The following is a 16,276-nucleotide window of genomic DNA, read 5'->3' as shown; positions in this document are numbered from 1 at the left end:
GGGAGCTCTGTAGCATTTCTGATATTATATGTAGATGACATATTACTAATCGGAAATGATATAGAATTTCTGGATAGCATAAAGGGATACTTGAATAAGAGTTTTTCAATGAAAGACCTCGGTAAAGCTGCTTACATATTGGGCATTAAGATCTATAGAGACAGATCAAGACGCTTAATTGGACTTTCACAAAGCACATACCTTGACAAAATTTTGAAGAAGTTCAAAATGGATCAAGCAAAGAAAGGATTCTTGCCTGTGTTACAAGGTGTGAAATTGAGTAAGACTCAATGCCCGACCAATGCAGAAGATAGAGAGAAAATGAAAGATGTTCCCTATGCTTCAACCATAGGCTCTATCATGTATGCAATGCTGTGTACCAGACCTGATGTGTGTCTTGCTATAAGTCTAGCGGGGAGGTACCAAAGTAATCCAGGAGTGGATCACTGGACAGCGGTCAAGAACATCCTGAAATACCTGAAAAGGACTAAGGATATGTTTCTCATATATGGAGGTGACAAAGAGCTCATCGTAAATGGTTACGTTGCTGCAAGCTTTGACACTGATCCGGATGATTCTAAATCGCAAACCGGATACGTATTTACATTAAACGGTGGAGCTGTCAGTTGGTGCAGTTCTAAACAAAGCGTTGTGGCGGGATCTACATGTGAAGCGGAGTACATAGCTGCTTCAGAAGCAGCAAACGAAGGAGTCTGGATGAAGGAGTTCATATCCAATCTAGGTGTCATACCTAGTGCATCCGGTCCAATGAAAATCTTTTGTGACAATACTGGTGCAATTGCCTTGGCAAAGGAATCCAGATTTCACAAGAGAACCAAGCACATCAAGAGACGCTTCAATTCCATCCGGGATCTAGTCCAGGTGGGAGACATAGAGATTTGCAAGATACATACGGATCTGAATGTTGCAGACCCATTGACTAAGCCTCTTCCACGAGCAAAACATGATCAGCACCAAAGCTCCATGGGTGTTAGAATCATTACTATGTAATCTAGATTATTGACTCTAGTGCAAGTGGGAGACTGAAGGAAATATGCCCTAGAGGCAATAATAATGTTATTATTTTATTTCCTTATATCATGATAAATGTTTATTATTCATGCTAGAATTGTATTATCCGGAAACATAATACTTGTGTGAATACATAGACAAACTAAACGTCACTAGTATGCCTCTACTTGACTAGCTCGTTAATCAAAGATGGTTATGTTTCCTGACCATAGACATGTGTTGTCATTTGATTAACGGGATCACATTATTAGGAGAATGATGTGATTGACATGACCCATTCCATTAGCTTAGCACCCGATCGTTTAGTATGTTGCTATTGCTTTCTTCATGACTTATACATGTTCCTATGACTATGAGATTATGCAACTCCTGTTTACCGGAGGAACACTTTGTGTGCTACCAAACGTCACAACGTAACTGGGTTATTATAAAGGAGCTCTACAGGTGTCTCCAAAGGTAAATGTTGGGTTGCCGTATTTCAAGATTAGGATTTGTCACTTTGATTGTCGGAGAGGTATCTCTGGGCCCTCTCGGTAATGCACATCACATAAGCCTTGCAAGCATTGCAACTAATGAGTTAGTTGCGAGATGATGTATTACGAAACGAGTAAAAGAGACTTGCCGGTAACGAGATTGAACTAGGTATTTAGATACCGACGATCGAATCTCGGGCAAGTAACATACCGGTGACAAAGGGAACAACGTATGTTGTTATGCGGTCTGACCGATAAAGATCTTCGTAGAATATGTGGGAGCCAATATGAGCATCCAGGTTCCGCTATTGGTTATTGACTGGAGACATGTCTCGGTCATGTCTACATTGTTCTCGAACCAATAGGGTCCGCACGCTTAAGGTTTCGATGACAGTTATATTATGAGTTTATGAGTTTTGATGTACCGAAGTTAGTTCGGAGTCCCGGATGTGATCACGGACATGATGAGGAGTCTCGAAATGGTCGAGACATAAAGATTGGTATATTGGACGGCTATATTCGGACACCGGAAGTGTTCCGGGTGATTTCGGAGAAAACCGGAGAGTCGGAGGGTTACCGGAACCCCCCCCCCCGGGAGAAGTAATGGGCCATATGGGCCTTAGTGGAGAGAGAGAAGGGCAGCCAGGGTGGGCCGCGCACCTCCTCCCCCCCTTGGTCCGAATTGGACTAGGAGAGGGGGGGCGGCGCCCCCCTTTCCTTCTCCCTCCCCACTTCCTTCCCCCTCCTAGTAGGAGTCCTACTCCTACTAGGAGGAGGACTCCTCCTTGGCGCGCCAGAAGGGTCGGCCGGCCTCCTCCCCTTGCTCCTTTATATACGGGGCAGGGGGCACCCCTAGACACACAAGTTGATCCACGTGATTGTTTTCTTAGCCGTGTGCGGTGCCCCCTTCCACCATAATCCTCGATAATATTGTAGCGGTGCTTAGGCGAAGCCCTGCGATGGTAGAACATCAAGATCGTCACCACGCCGTCGTGCTGACGGAACTCTTCCCCGACACTTTGCAGGATCGGAGTCCGGGGATCGTCATCGAGCTGAACGTGTGCTAAAACTCGGAGGTGCCGTAGTTTCGGTACTTGATCGGTCGGGCCGTGAAGACGTACGACTACATCAACCGAGTTGTGCTAATGCTTCCGCTGTCGGTCTACAAGGGTACGTAGATCACACTCTCCCCTCTTGTTGCTATGCATCACCATGATCTTGCGTGTGCTTAGGAGAATTTTCAAAATTACTACGTTCCCCAAAATTAACCTTCACAAGGACCGGGCGTAGCAACACTCGGTTCAACTAAAGTTGAAGAAACTGACACTCGCTAGTCACCTGTGTGCATAGCACGGCGGTAAAACCAGTCTCGCGTAAGCGTACGCGTAATGTCGGTCCGGGCCGCTTCATCCAACAATACCGCCGAACCAAAGTGTGACATGTTGGTAAGCAGTATGACTTATATCGCCCACAACTCACTTGTGTTCTACTCATGCATATTACATCAACACATAAAACCTGGGCTCGGATACCACTGTTGGGTTATGTAGTAATTTCAAAAAAATTCCTACGCACACGCAAGATCATGATAATGCATAGCAACGAGAGGGGAGAGTGTTGTCTACGTACCCTCGTAGACCGGAAGCGGAAGCGTTAGCACAACGCGGTTGATGTAGTCATACGTCTTCACGGCCCAACCGATCAAGCACCGAAACTACGGAACCTCCGAGTTCTAGCACACGTTCAGCTCGATGACGATCCCCAGACTCCGATCCAGCAAAGTGTCGGGGAAGAGTTCCGTCAGCACGACGCCGTGGTGACGATCTTGATGTTCTACCGTCGCAGGGCTTCGCCTAAGCACCGCTACAATATTATCGAGGATTATGGTGGAGGGGGGCACCGCACACGGCTAAGAGAACGATCATGAAGATCAACTTGTGTGTCTAGAGGTGCCCCCTGCCCCTGTGTATAAAGGAGCAAGGGGGAGAGGCCGTCCGGCCCTTGGGGCGCGCCAAGGAGGGGGGAGTCCTCCTCCTAGTAGGAGTAGGACTCCCCTTTCCTAGTCCAACTAGGAAGAGAGAAGGGGGGAGGAAAGAGAGGGAGAGGGAGACGGAAAGAGGGTCCGCGCCCCCCTCCCCTAGTCCAATTCGGACTCCCCATGGGAGGGGGTGCACCACCTCCTGGGCTGCTGCCCTCTCTCTCCCCTCAGGCACACTAAGGCCCAATACTTCCCCGGGGGGTTCCGGTAACCCTTCCGGCACTCCGGTTTACTCCGAAATCACCCGAAACACTTCCGGTGTCCGAATATAGCCATCCAATATATTGATCTTTATGTCTCGACCATTTCAAGACTCCTTGTCATGTCCGTGATCATATCCGGGACTCCGAATAAACTCCGGTACATCAAAATATATAAACTCATAATGAAACTGTCATCGTAACGTTAAGCATGCGGACCCTATAGGTTCGAGAATAATGTAGACATGACCGAGACACGTCTCCAGTCAATAACCAATAACGGAACCTGGATGCTCATATTGGCTCCTACATATTCTACGAAGATCTTTTATCGGTCAGACCGCATAACAACATACGTTGTTCCCTTTGTCATCGGTATGTTACTTGCCCGAGATTTGATCGTCGGTATCTCAATACCTAGTTCAATCTCATTACCGGCAAGTCTCTTTACTCGTTCCGTAATACATCATCCCGCAGCTAACTTATTAGTTGCAATGCTTGCAAGGCTTATGTGATGAGCATTACCGAGAGGGCCCAGAGATACCTCTCCGACAATCGGAGTGACAAATCCTAATCTCGAAATACGCCAACCCAACAAGTACCTTCGGAGACACCTGTAGAGCACCTTTATAATCACCCTGTTACGTTGTGACGTTTGGTATCACACAAAGTGTTCCTCCGGTAAACGGGAGTTGTATAATCTCATAGTCATAGGAACATGTATAAGTCATGAAGAAAGCAATAGCAACAAACTAAACGATCAAGTGCTAAGCTAACGAAATGGGTCAAGTCAATCACATCATTCTCCTAATGATGTGATCCCGTTAATCAAATGACAACTCATGTCTATGGCTAGGAAACTTAACCATCTTCGATCAACGAGCTAGTCAAGTAGAGGCATACTAGTGACACTATGTTTGTCTATGTATTCACACATGTATTATGTTTCCGGCTAATACAATTCTAGCATGAATAATAAACATTTATCATGATATAAGGAAATAAATAATAACTTTATTATTGCCTCTAGGGCATATTTCCTTCAATTAGTGCACTTGTTGATACTCCTACTAGAATAGAGGCTATACATGAGACTAGATGCGAGGAAGCAACGTCTACTTCTTTACACTCGAAGAAGAAAGAAGCACGCAAGATCGAGCCTCCGCAGATCAACAATGAATGCATCAAGAAGGCACTAATCCAACTTACAGGAGTAGTAAAATGTATTCTTGTGGTTCTTGTTTTCTTTGGTCTTGCTTTTCTAGTCAAAATTATCGTTGGAGTTCGTGCAAAACGGAGGTCCATTTGGGGTCGTGTGTTGGAGTTGACCTTACAAGTGGGACCGCAGTTAAGGAAACCAACTATCGGCAAACCCCCACCTCGCCCGCCGCGCGATGGCTGAAGTTCTAGCACGGACTCCAAGAAATAATATGGTGTCAGATGGATGTCGTGGTGGTGGCGTGTGCCGTACTCCTGGACGTGAATGCTTGTTCTGGCCCATGCCACCCTACTACTCCTACTACTTACTCCTACTAGTATATAGTATACTAGTATCAAGGATTCGAGGTGCTGGTTACGTACAACGAACACATTAACATATGGCTACAGTAAAAACACCCGCCCGACACGCGAAGCATGTGAAGCTAGTACAAATTTAGGGAAGCGACTCGAAAGCCATTCATAAATTTAGTAAGTTTATCACAAGCATATCATTTTATTACATACAACAGGTCATCAACCCACACCGACAATGAGGATACATTATAAATACTAAAGTTTTCACCACACAACAAATAACAAGCCATGAAATGAAGTTCAACACAACCATTCTGCGGCGTTGGAAATGCTTGCTTTGAACCACAACTGATTCTCTGGGACGGGCCATCTGTTGTCGATCTGGAGACCAACACAGGACCGATCATCCAGGCTGAAGCGGCCTACTATATCAGTACGAGGTTAGGGAACCACCCAAAGGTCCGAGGTATAGACACAGTTGCTTCTCATAAATGTGTCAACAGCAGTTGGATCGCCTTTCACCATCATCGGATAGTTTTGTCCAAGGAAGAGCGAGTTTTCTCCAAGACTATCAATTCTGTGCCAGGGAGAAGGAGTTGGCGCTAGCACACTAGTATCCATCCCGAATACCATGCAACGGGTGTTGGAATAAGTCCGGAGAGTGCGACCATGGGAGACACCTGCTTCCTTACCAGTAACGTCATCAGTGCGTTGTATACACACAAGAAGAGGTGATCCATCGGAATTAGTTGCCAGGCGCCACAGAGTATATCGGCGGTGCTCGTCCTCATGCTCGTGATCATCACCATCGTCATCTCCCCCTTGGTTATAAAAAATTTCAAGTATAGGTGGTGGGATGTTCACAGGACCTTGGAAACACAAGAAGAAGGTTAATTAGTAAAGGGAAACTTGCTAACCCGCATGCATGTGGATGAAACAATTATAATTATGGTGTGAGACAAACGTACCGAAACTACTAGGATGCCATGCAAAAATAGTGCCACGAGTGGTGGCAGCAAACACAAGGCCCTCGTATTGAATTGCATCATAGTACTCATCCGTGTACAGAAACTGATTTTTGAGCAATATCCATCGAGTCGAACCACGAAGGATGGCAACAAGCTTGTCGAAGATAGCAACAACTTGATAGTTATTTTAATTCCAAGAGCGGTTGGGAACTCGACAAATTGTTATCTTCCGTAGAAGACAGTCACCATGATCGTATTTGAACGTGCGTACATTACCGGTGTGCTCAACCTCTGGGCAGTGTGCTTAGATTTTTGGAAGTGGAACCCAGTGATGAGTGTACACATTCACAAGTTCCCACTCGCAGTTGGACCCAATGTAAACAACCCAATTTCCATTTGTGCCCGCCCAAGCCTTACCCTCGAGCGATGGCATCTTAACATCATACGTATCATTATCAAGCGGCATCAATTGGCACAGGGCGAGGCCTCCATCGTGCCGGCGCCAGTCATTAGGGTCACGGCGAAGAAGATAGGGGAGATCAAACCGCTCCTTGACTCTTGGGTTCTTTGTAATGATGTTATTAGTTGAGTCGAGAATGGGCTTGAACGAACCTGCCATGCTAGCCGAGGTGATGACGTCGCACCGATCAATGAGTTCCTCCACCACGTCATCTTTCAGATCAGGGCAAGAATAACGGGGTCGTTTCCGGCCTGTTCCCTCCATGGAGAAGACGATCGAACAATGGCAGAAGAAAGGGTGAAGGGCTGAAGGAAAATGGAGGAGGGAGAGGAAGAGCGTGCGACAGCAGTTCCAAATTGAGAGGGAAAGGCGAAGAGTTGGTGGATGGTTGCGAGTTTGCCACGGTTCATGAAGAGGCGCCCCGGCCTACACGTCCGTTCGGAAATACTCCTACTACTCGCCGGCGTCTCACTGATATGTTGGAACGGGACCACATGTCAACGAAACATGGTGTGTAATTTCTCGTGCAAAATTCGATCTGGCCGCGTTGGCCCGAGGTGCCGCATTAGTTATCGACCTTTATTTTTTTAATGACGTGTCGATCAGTTTTGAAGCATGACTAACTGGTACTGTACGTGGAGAGGATGACAGCAGGGATCCGCCAAGGTCATGGCAGTACGCAAGCAAGTGCCTCCTTATTTGAAGCCAATAAAAAATGGCTCCTCCTAGTGGATTTCTGACATCTGGGTCCCATGCCATTGTCAACGTAGTCAATAAACGAGAGAATTGCACAACGAGCGGCTGACACCAGGGACCCAGTAGCTCGCCTAGTTATTTTTGTTCTGAGTTAATTTGATAAATGACACTCCAAATCTGGTGTATCCGGGAAATGCCACTGCAATTTCCAAACTTTGAAAAATGTCATTTCATGCCATTTCTAGTGGCATTTTTCGAAGTCTGGAGTGGCGTTTTTCAAAGTTTGCAAACTGCAGTGGCGTTTTCCAAAGTTTGCAAAAATTGCAGTGGCATTTTTTAAAGTTTGGAAATTGCAGTGGCATTTTTATGAATCGCCATAATTGGAGTGGCATTTATCTAATTTGTTTTTGAGACGGAAGCAGGGTGTCAACTGGGCTGTGCGGGACACTCTGGCCTGTCTAGACAGCCTTTTCTTTTATGTTTACCACAGACCAGCCCAGTAGTTTTTTTTTCTTTCTGAAAATGGCTAGCCCGGTTCTTTTGTGATTTGTCAAGTAAGTCGCTTTACCAGGCCTGCTGGGCTGCAAATCTTTCAAGACGAGGAGAGCTTCATTCGGCTGGCCGAGAAAATGGCCTATCGGTAACGAGAAATGGGTTGTACATTTCTAAAACACATCAAACCGGTAATTATTTTCAAATATCTTTTTTTCATTTAGAGATTTTAAATTGCATTGATTTTTATGCGTGGACAATTTATTGGATTTTATATTGATATACATTTATTTTTAAAATCAGCCTGAATGTGACTCGAAATTTCGAGATTAAAAACAGTTCAGACCGCACCGACATATGCAAAATTTCATATAATTTTTTAACCGTGGCCACAATATAGGCTGTAATGCTAACATAAAGAATATGGGCTCAAAAACCCCGTAAGAATTAGCAAATGGGTTGTAAATTATTTGAAATAATGGGAGATGGGTTGTATGTTGTTTTCCACAGATTTGAGGCTTTCGACAGATGGCTTGTATACTGTTGGATGTCCATCCAACTGTCGTCGTGCTTCTTCAATCTCTGCTCTTCCTACTCCAGCCGCTTAAACAAGCACCGGCGGGACTGCCTGCTCCCTCCTCCCCGCGGCCGGCTGTGCTGTCGTGCAGGCCTCAGCGCCCCACCGTACTTCCATCGCTGGCCTAGCCATCCCTCTACCCACCCACACCTGCTGTTATTCTCCGGCGACGGCAGACGAACCAGTAAACCCTCGTACAGTCGTACTCCCCTTCGCGTGGGAAACAAAAATAATGGCCGAGTCTTCCCTGCCTCCGTGTCGTTCCCTTCCTAGGCCTCGCCGTCGTCCACCGCCCTGGTGCTCTCGGCGTGACGTGGTCAGCATGGTCAATGACCAACATGCATCTGAAGTGGACTGTACGTGGAGAGGCTGACAGCTGGGTCCACGGCCGCACGCAAGGAAATGCCTCCTTATTACGCGCAAAATAATGATTTCCTCCACCTGACATTTGGGACCCACTGAAACGGCCTTTATATTTCGCGAAAAAAATGTTATCGCCGCTGACAGCTCAAACCCACCAGCTATATCTTCGCACGCAAGGAAGTGCCTCCTTATTAGGCACAAAAAAATGAATACTCCCCCTGCTAGCTGGGACCCAGTATAGTGGGCCTACTAAGTTGACGGGGACGAAGGGCTTTGTCAACTTAGTCAATATGCACGATTCTAGCTCGACTAACCGTACGATGTCCATTCAACGGCCGTAGTGCTTCTTCAACCTCTGGTCTTCTTGCTCCAGCCACCCAAAGCAACGCCGATCGTGCCGCCTGCTCCTGCTTCCCGTGGCCGGCTGTGCTGCCACGGATGCCTCACCGCCCCCATACTACTCCCATCGCTGGCCAGGCCATCCCTCCACTCCACTCACCCACACCCCCTGTTATTCTGCGGCTACGGCAGCGCAGCCGAACCAGTGAACCCTCATAGTCCTCTCCGCGTGGGCATCCACTGCCGCGTCTTCCCTGGCTCTGCGTCGTCCCCTTCCTAGGCCTCGCCGTCATCCACCGCCGTGGTGCTGTCGGCGCGGCGTGGTCAATATGGTCAACGACCGAATTCCATCGGAAGAATATTGTACGTGGAGAGGCTAACAGCCGGGTCCACGGCAGCCGCAAGGAAGTGCCTCCTTATTACGCGGAAAATAATTATTCCTCCACCTCACAGCAGGGACCCACCGGACGCCCACCAGTATATCACGAAAAAAACGTTTGCTCCTGACTGCTGGGACCCACCCGACGGGCCACCGTATTTTGCTAAAAAACGTTCCCCCTGCTGTCAGCTCGGACCCACCGGAAGTGCCTTCTTATTACGCAAAAGAATGAATACCCCTGCTAGCTAGGACCCACCTTAGTGGCAGGCTCACTTATGGGCCTACTAAGTTGACGGGGACGGAGGGCTTTGTCAACTTAGTCAATATGCACGATTCTAACTCCAGTGACCGTACGATGTCCATCCAACAGCCGTAGTGCTTCTTCAACCTCTGGTCTTCTTGCTCCAGCCGCCCAAACCAGCGCCGGTCGTGCCTCGTGCTCCTGCCTCCCGTGGCCGGCTGCGATGCGGCGGAGGCCTCACCGCCCCCTACTACTCCCACCGCTGGCCAGGCCATCCCTCTACTCACCCACACCCCCCATTATTCTGCGGCGACGGCAGCCTCACACCGCAGCGAACCAGTGAACCCTCGTACTCCTCTACGCGTGGGCATCCACTGCCGCTTCTTCCCCGGCTCCACGTTGTCCCCTTCCTGGCCTCGCCGTCGTCCACCGCCCTGGTGCTCTCGGCGCGGCGTGGTCAACATGGTCAAGGAACGGCTTTCATCGGACGTGGACTGTACGTGGAGAGGCTGACAGCTGGGTCCACGGCCGCAGTAAGGAAGTGCCTCCTTATTACGTGCAAAATAATTATTCCTCCACCTGACAACGGGGACCCACTGGACGGGCCACCAGTATTTTCGAAAAAAATCTTTCCCCCTTGACTGCTGGGACCCATCGGATGGGCCACCGTATTTCGTGAAAAAAACGTCCCCCCCCCCCCGCTGTCAGCTCGGAACCACCGGAAGTGCCTCCTTATTACGCACAAAAAAATGAATACTCCCCTGGCTAGCTGGGACCCACCTTGCTGGGAGGCTGACTTGTGGGCCTACTAAGTTGACGGGGACGAAGGGCTTTGTCAACTTAGTCAATATGAACGATTCTAGATCCAGTGACCGTACGATATCCATCCAACGGCCGTAGTGCTTCTTCAACCTCTGGTCTTCTTGCTCCAGCAGCCCAAAGCAGCGCCGGTCGTGCCGCATGCTCCTGCCTCCCGTGGCCGGCTGTGCTGCCGCAGAGGCCTCACCGCCCCCTACTATTCCCACCGCTGGCCAGGCCCTGCGGCGACGGCAGCCTCACACCGCGGCCGAACCAGTGAACCCTCGTAGTCCTCTCCGCGCGGGCTTCCACTGCCGCGTCGTCCCCTTCCTAGGCCTCACCGTCGTCCACCGCCGTGGTGCTCTCCACGCGGCGTGGTCAACGTGGTCAAGGAACGACTTCCATCGAAAGAGTACTGTACGTGGAGAGGCTGACAGCTGGGTCCACGGCCACATCCCAATTTTTTTGTGATTTGCCAAGTTAGTCGCTTTGTTATGCCTGTTGGGCTGTAAATCTTTCAAGACGAGGAGAGCTTTCATTCGGCTGGCCGAGAAAATGACCCATCAGTAATGAGAAATGGGTTGTACATTTTTAAAACACATCAAACCGGCAATTAGTTTCAAATATCTTTTTTTTCATTTCAAGATTTTAAATTACATTAATTTTTATGCGTGGAGAATTTGTTGGACTTTATATTGATATACATTTATTTTTAAAATCAGTTTGAATGTGAGTCAAAATTTTGGGATTAAAAATAGTTCGGACCGCATCGAAATATGCAAAATTTCTTATAATTTTTTAACCGTTGCCACAATATGGGTTGTAATGCTAACAAAAAGAATATGGGCTCCAAAAAAACCTTAAGAATTAGCAAATGGGCTGTAAATTATTAGAAATAATGGCAGATGGGTTGTATGCTGTTTTCCACAGATTTGAGGCTTTCCTAAAAAAAGGTTGATGCACAAGCACTGACTATTGGATGTCCATCCAACGGCCGTCGTGCTTCTTCAATCTCTGCTCTTCCTGCTCCAGCCGCTCAAACAAGCGCCGGCGGGACTGCCTGCTCCCTCCTCCTCGCGGCCGGCTGTGCTGCTGCGCAGGCCTCACTGCCCGACCGTACTCCCATCGCTGGCCTAGCCATCCCTCCACTCACCCACACCTGCTGTTATTCTCTGGCGACGGCAGATGAACCGGTAAACCCTCGTACAGTCGTACTCCCCTCCGCGTGGGAAACAACTGACGAGTCTTCCCTGCCTCCATGCTTTCCCCTTCCTAGGCCTCGCCGTCGTCCATTGCCCTGGTGCTCTCGGCATGGCGTGGTTAACGTGGTCAAGGAACGACTTCCATCGGACGTGGACCGTACGTGGAGAGGCTGACAGCTGGGTTCACGGCCGCAGCAAGGAAGTGCCTCCTCATTACGCAGAAAATAATGATTCCTCCACCTGACAGCTGGGACCCACCGGACGGGCCACTGTATTTCGCGAAAAAAGCGTTTCCCCCTAACTGCTGGAACCCACCATGGTGGGAGGCTGACTTGTGGGCCTACTAAGTTGACTGGGACGGGGGCCTTTGTCAACTTTAGTCAATATGAACGATTCTAGCTCCGGTGACCGTACGATGTCCATCCAACGGTCGTAGTGCTTCTTCAACCTCTGGTCTTCTTGCTCTAGCTGCCCAAAGCAGCGTCGGTCGTGCCGCATGCTCCTGCCTCCCGTGGCTGGCTGTGCTGCCGCGGAGGCCTCACCGCCCCCTACTATTCCCACCGCTGGCCAGGCCCTGCGGCGACGGCAGCCTCACACCGCAGCCGAACCAGTGAACCCTCGTACTCCTCTCCGCGCGGGCTTCCACTGTCGCGTCTTCCCCGGCTCCCTGTCGTCCCCTTCCTAGGCCTCGTCGTCGTCCACCGCCCTGGTGCTCTCGGCGCGGCATGGTCAACGTGGTCAAGGAACGACTTCCATCGGACATGGACTGTACGTGGAGAGGCTGACAACTGGGTCCACGGCCGCAGTAAGGAAGTGCCTCCTTATTACGTGCAAAATAATTATTCCTCCACCTGACAACAGGGACCCAGCGGACGGGCCACCATATTTCGCGAAAAAAAAACATTTCCCCCTGACTGCTGGGACCCACCAGCTACACCTTCGCATGCAAGGAAGTGCGTCCGGGCAAAAAAAAAATGATTTGCCCCCCTAACTGCTCGGACCCACCAGCTACATCTTCGCACGCAAGGAAGTGCCTGATAGTCGGGACCCACCGGGTCGAAGCGTACATAGCGTTGTCATTCTGGTCGCGAACGTGTACGTACATATATACTGGTCGATGTAGAGACGCACACGTGTCGTAGTAGAGGCGCGCACGTAGCATGTACACGTACGTACAACGGCCAGGGTGCAAGAAAGAAAATACGGCCACGTATGTGTACATACGGGCGGGGTCTCGTATGCCTACTCGCGCAGATGTACGGCCAGGGCTCGTGTACATGGCTGGGTCGGAACGGAGAAACAGCGTCGTCGTCGTGTTCATGGGGAGGCAACGGAATGCGTCGTGTTCATGGGGAGGCAACGAAATGCGTCGTGTTCATGGGGAGGCAACGGAATGCGTCGTGTTCATCGGGAGGGCTTGGACGGAACAGGCGATGGAAACGAGGCCTAGCATATCGCAGAATGGAGGAAACAGCCTTGTGTTCGACCGACCACGTTCTAAATGGGATCCTGTTGATCGAGAGGGGTCTGGCGTACCGCAAAACGGAGGAAACGTACCTTCTACGGTCGAAACGGGGGTCCTATTGATCGGGAGGGGTGTGGTGTACCGCAAAACGGACGAAACAGACTTGTGTTGGAGCACTACGGTCGGAACGGGGGTCCTGTTCATCAGGAGGGGTGTGGCGTACCGCAAAACGGGACTCCACTGGATACTGTTCATCTCCACCGTCGACCCCTCCAGCCTCCACGAGCTACTGTTCATCCATCGTCGACCTCCTCCAGCCTCCACCTGCGACTGTTCATCCACGGGCTCCTGTTCATCCAGCCTCCACCGCGCGCTACTCCACCGGCTACTGTTCAACCAGCCCTCTCCACGGGCTCCTGTTCAACCACCCCTCCACGGGCTACTATTAATCCTGCCCTCCACCGTCTACTGTTCATCCTGCCCTCCACGGGGTGGTCCTGTTCATCCAGCCCTCCACGGGGTCCCGTTCATCCAGCCCCAACCGGCTAGATCGATCGAGGTCCTGTTCATCCAGAGGCAACACCACGGGGTCCTGTTCATCTACCCCCACCGGGAACTGTTCATCCAAACCCCCTCGCAACGCTAACTGTTCATCCAGAGGCAGCATCGATCGGCTTCAGTTAGCAGCAGTAGCGAAGGAATCGCTCGACCGGGTTCAGTTAACAGCCATCGATCGATCGCTCGGGTTCAGTAACGCGTAGCCTGCAGTGCAATCGCTCGGGTTCAGTTAGAACCCAATGCCTCGCTCGGGTTCAGTTAGAGCCAACGCCTCGCACACACGCACGTACGTGTACGAGAGAAACGCGCATCGCTCGGCCCCCGACCTCCCACCGTAACCGGAAACTCTCCGAAATTTTCCTCCCCTTGCTTCTACCACGGTTTTTTCCGTTATGGACGGCCCAAAGAATGTCATGCAGCTGCGTCTCCGGCCCGCCCAGGACGAAAAGCCCATTTTCTGTCATGATTTTTTGTCATAGAAGTAGGAGCCCACCACATCTATGACGATACCGGGTTTTGTCACAATTATCGTCATAGAAGTGTCATATGTATGACAGGAAAAAAATTCGTTCGGCCCAAAATGTCACGGATGTGTCTTTTTTTGTAGTGCATTCTCAGCACTCTTTGACACAAAAACACGTGAGGAGGAAAAAGCAGAAACATTCCTTTGTGGCTGGCGGTTAGATTTTGGAGCGAACTTCATACTTGACCTCCACAGCCTTAAAACTATGGAGGTTGCGAGCTCCATAAATTATGCCAATCGGCAACCATAAGACCTCTTCCAATGGACAGGTGCTTAGATGAGGTGCTAAGCGCATTAAATAGGTTATCATCTCTAGTCCCCAATGCATAAGTGCTTAAATTGTTGTTGTTAAGAGGGTGCTTGGATCCATGGGACTTATTTTAGTCTGACTAAAAATAGTCTCTTTAAGAGGCTAAAATTTCCAAGCACCCCTGACTAAAGAGGGGCTAAAACTAGTCTTGATACTAATTTTTTTTGTCAGGGGTACCCCTACTAAAATGTGGATTAGTCCTCTCCCTACTCATTTAACTCCTCTCCTTTAACACATGCGAGTTCTGGATTGGAGGGTTTGGAGGATAATAGATGCTCATTAACTTGATTTTAGCCTTTTTAGTATTTGGATCCAAGCATGGGTGAGGCTAGCATGTTTTAGTCCCACTACTTTTAGTCATGGGACTAAAACGTATCCAAGCACCTTCTAAGACTACCCACAATGGGTAGTAATATAGACTATGTTACTAGTCTACTACCTCCTTTCCGGTTTATAGGGCCCAATTCAAAAATCTCACCAATCAAGGTAGATAATGAGTGGTGGAATAACTTTTGTAGTTTGCAAAAGCACTCAATCAGCGTGCCCATTTTCTTCACAAAATTATGTTTCCAATGCATTAATTGCAATGCATGCATGAATACAATACATGCATTGGTCAACTTTCTCTTGATCCTCGCATGCAACGATTTAATGCATCTTGAAATCTGAACATATGATGGAAAACAATCAAATTGAGACTTATAAAAATGAGAAATCTAAAATTTTGAGATAAGCTTATAAACCAGAAAAGGAGGGAGTATGTTACTACCTCTATAGTGGAGAGTAACTGAAAGTGCAACTATCCCTAGATGGTTTTGGTAATTCATAACAACATATAGCTCATTGAGCTAATGCTATTCCAAGATGATTATTTCAGGAAAGCTCAATGATTGGCATGGTATGGATGTGAAAGTGGAACCCTCAAAATGCTAAGGATAAAGGATTGGCTCAAGCTCAAAAGCTCAAGACTCTTCATTTTACATTTTAGTGATCCAAGATCACATTGAGTCTTTAGGAAAAGCCAATACTATCAAGGAGGGATGAGGTGTTGCTTAATGAGCCTCTTGCTTCATGTGCTTAGTGATATGCTCCAAAACCCTCAACTACTTTCCCATATCCACATATGACCTAAACCCTAAGCCAAACTCGTTCCTATCGATTCTTCCTATCCGGCGCCACCGAGTTTCACTTGTCATAAGCCACTGCCAAACCCTAGCAATTCGGTTCTACCGATAGGGATCTCGATCTCACCGAGATGGGATTGCAAACTCTCTGTTTCCCTTTCGTAACTTTTCGATCTCACCGAAAGAGCGAATCGGTCCCACCGAGATTGCAATGTAAATTCAGTGTTTCCTTTTTGTAACTTTTCGGTCTCACCGAAAGAGCAAATCGGTCCCACCGAGTTTGCCTGACCAACTCTCTGGTTAGCTAATTACCAAATTCGGTCCCACCGAGTTTGTGTAATCGGTCTTACCGAGATTACGTTATGCCCAAACCCTAACCATATCGGTCCTACCGAGTTGCATGTCAGTCCCACCGAAAATCTCTAACGGTCACTAGGTTTACATTTTCGGTCCGACCGAGTTTGTTGATTCGGTCCCACCGAGATTGGAAAACTGTGTGTAACGGTTGGATTTTGTGTGGAGG

Source organism: Triticum urartu, chromosome 3, assembly GCF_003073215.2.
Source record: "Triticum urartu cultivar G1812 chromosome 3, Tu2.1, whole genome shotgun sequence".
Lineage (NCBI taxonomy): Eukaryota > Viridiplantae > Streptophyta > Magnoliopsida > Poales > Poaceae > Triticum > Triticum urartu.
This window is presented reverse-complemented; position numbering follows the sequence as displayed.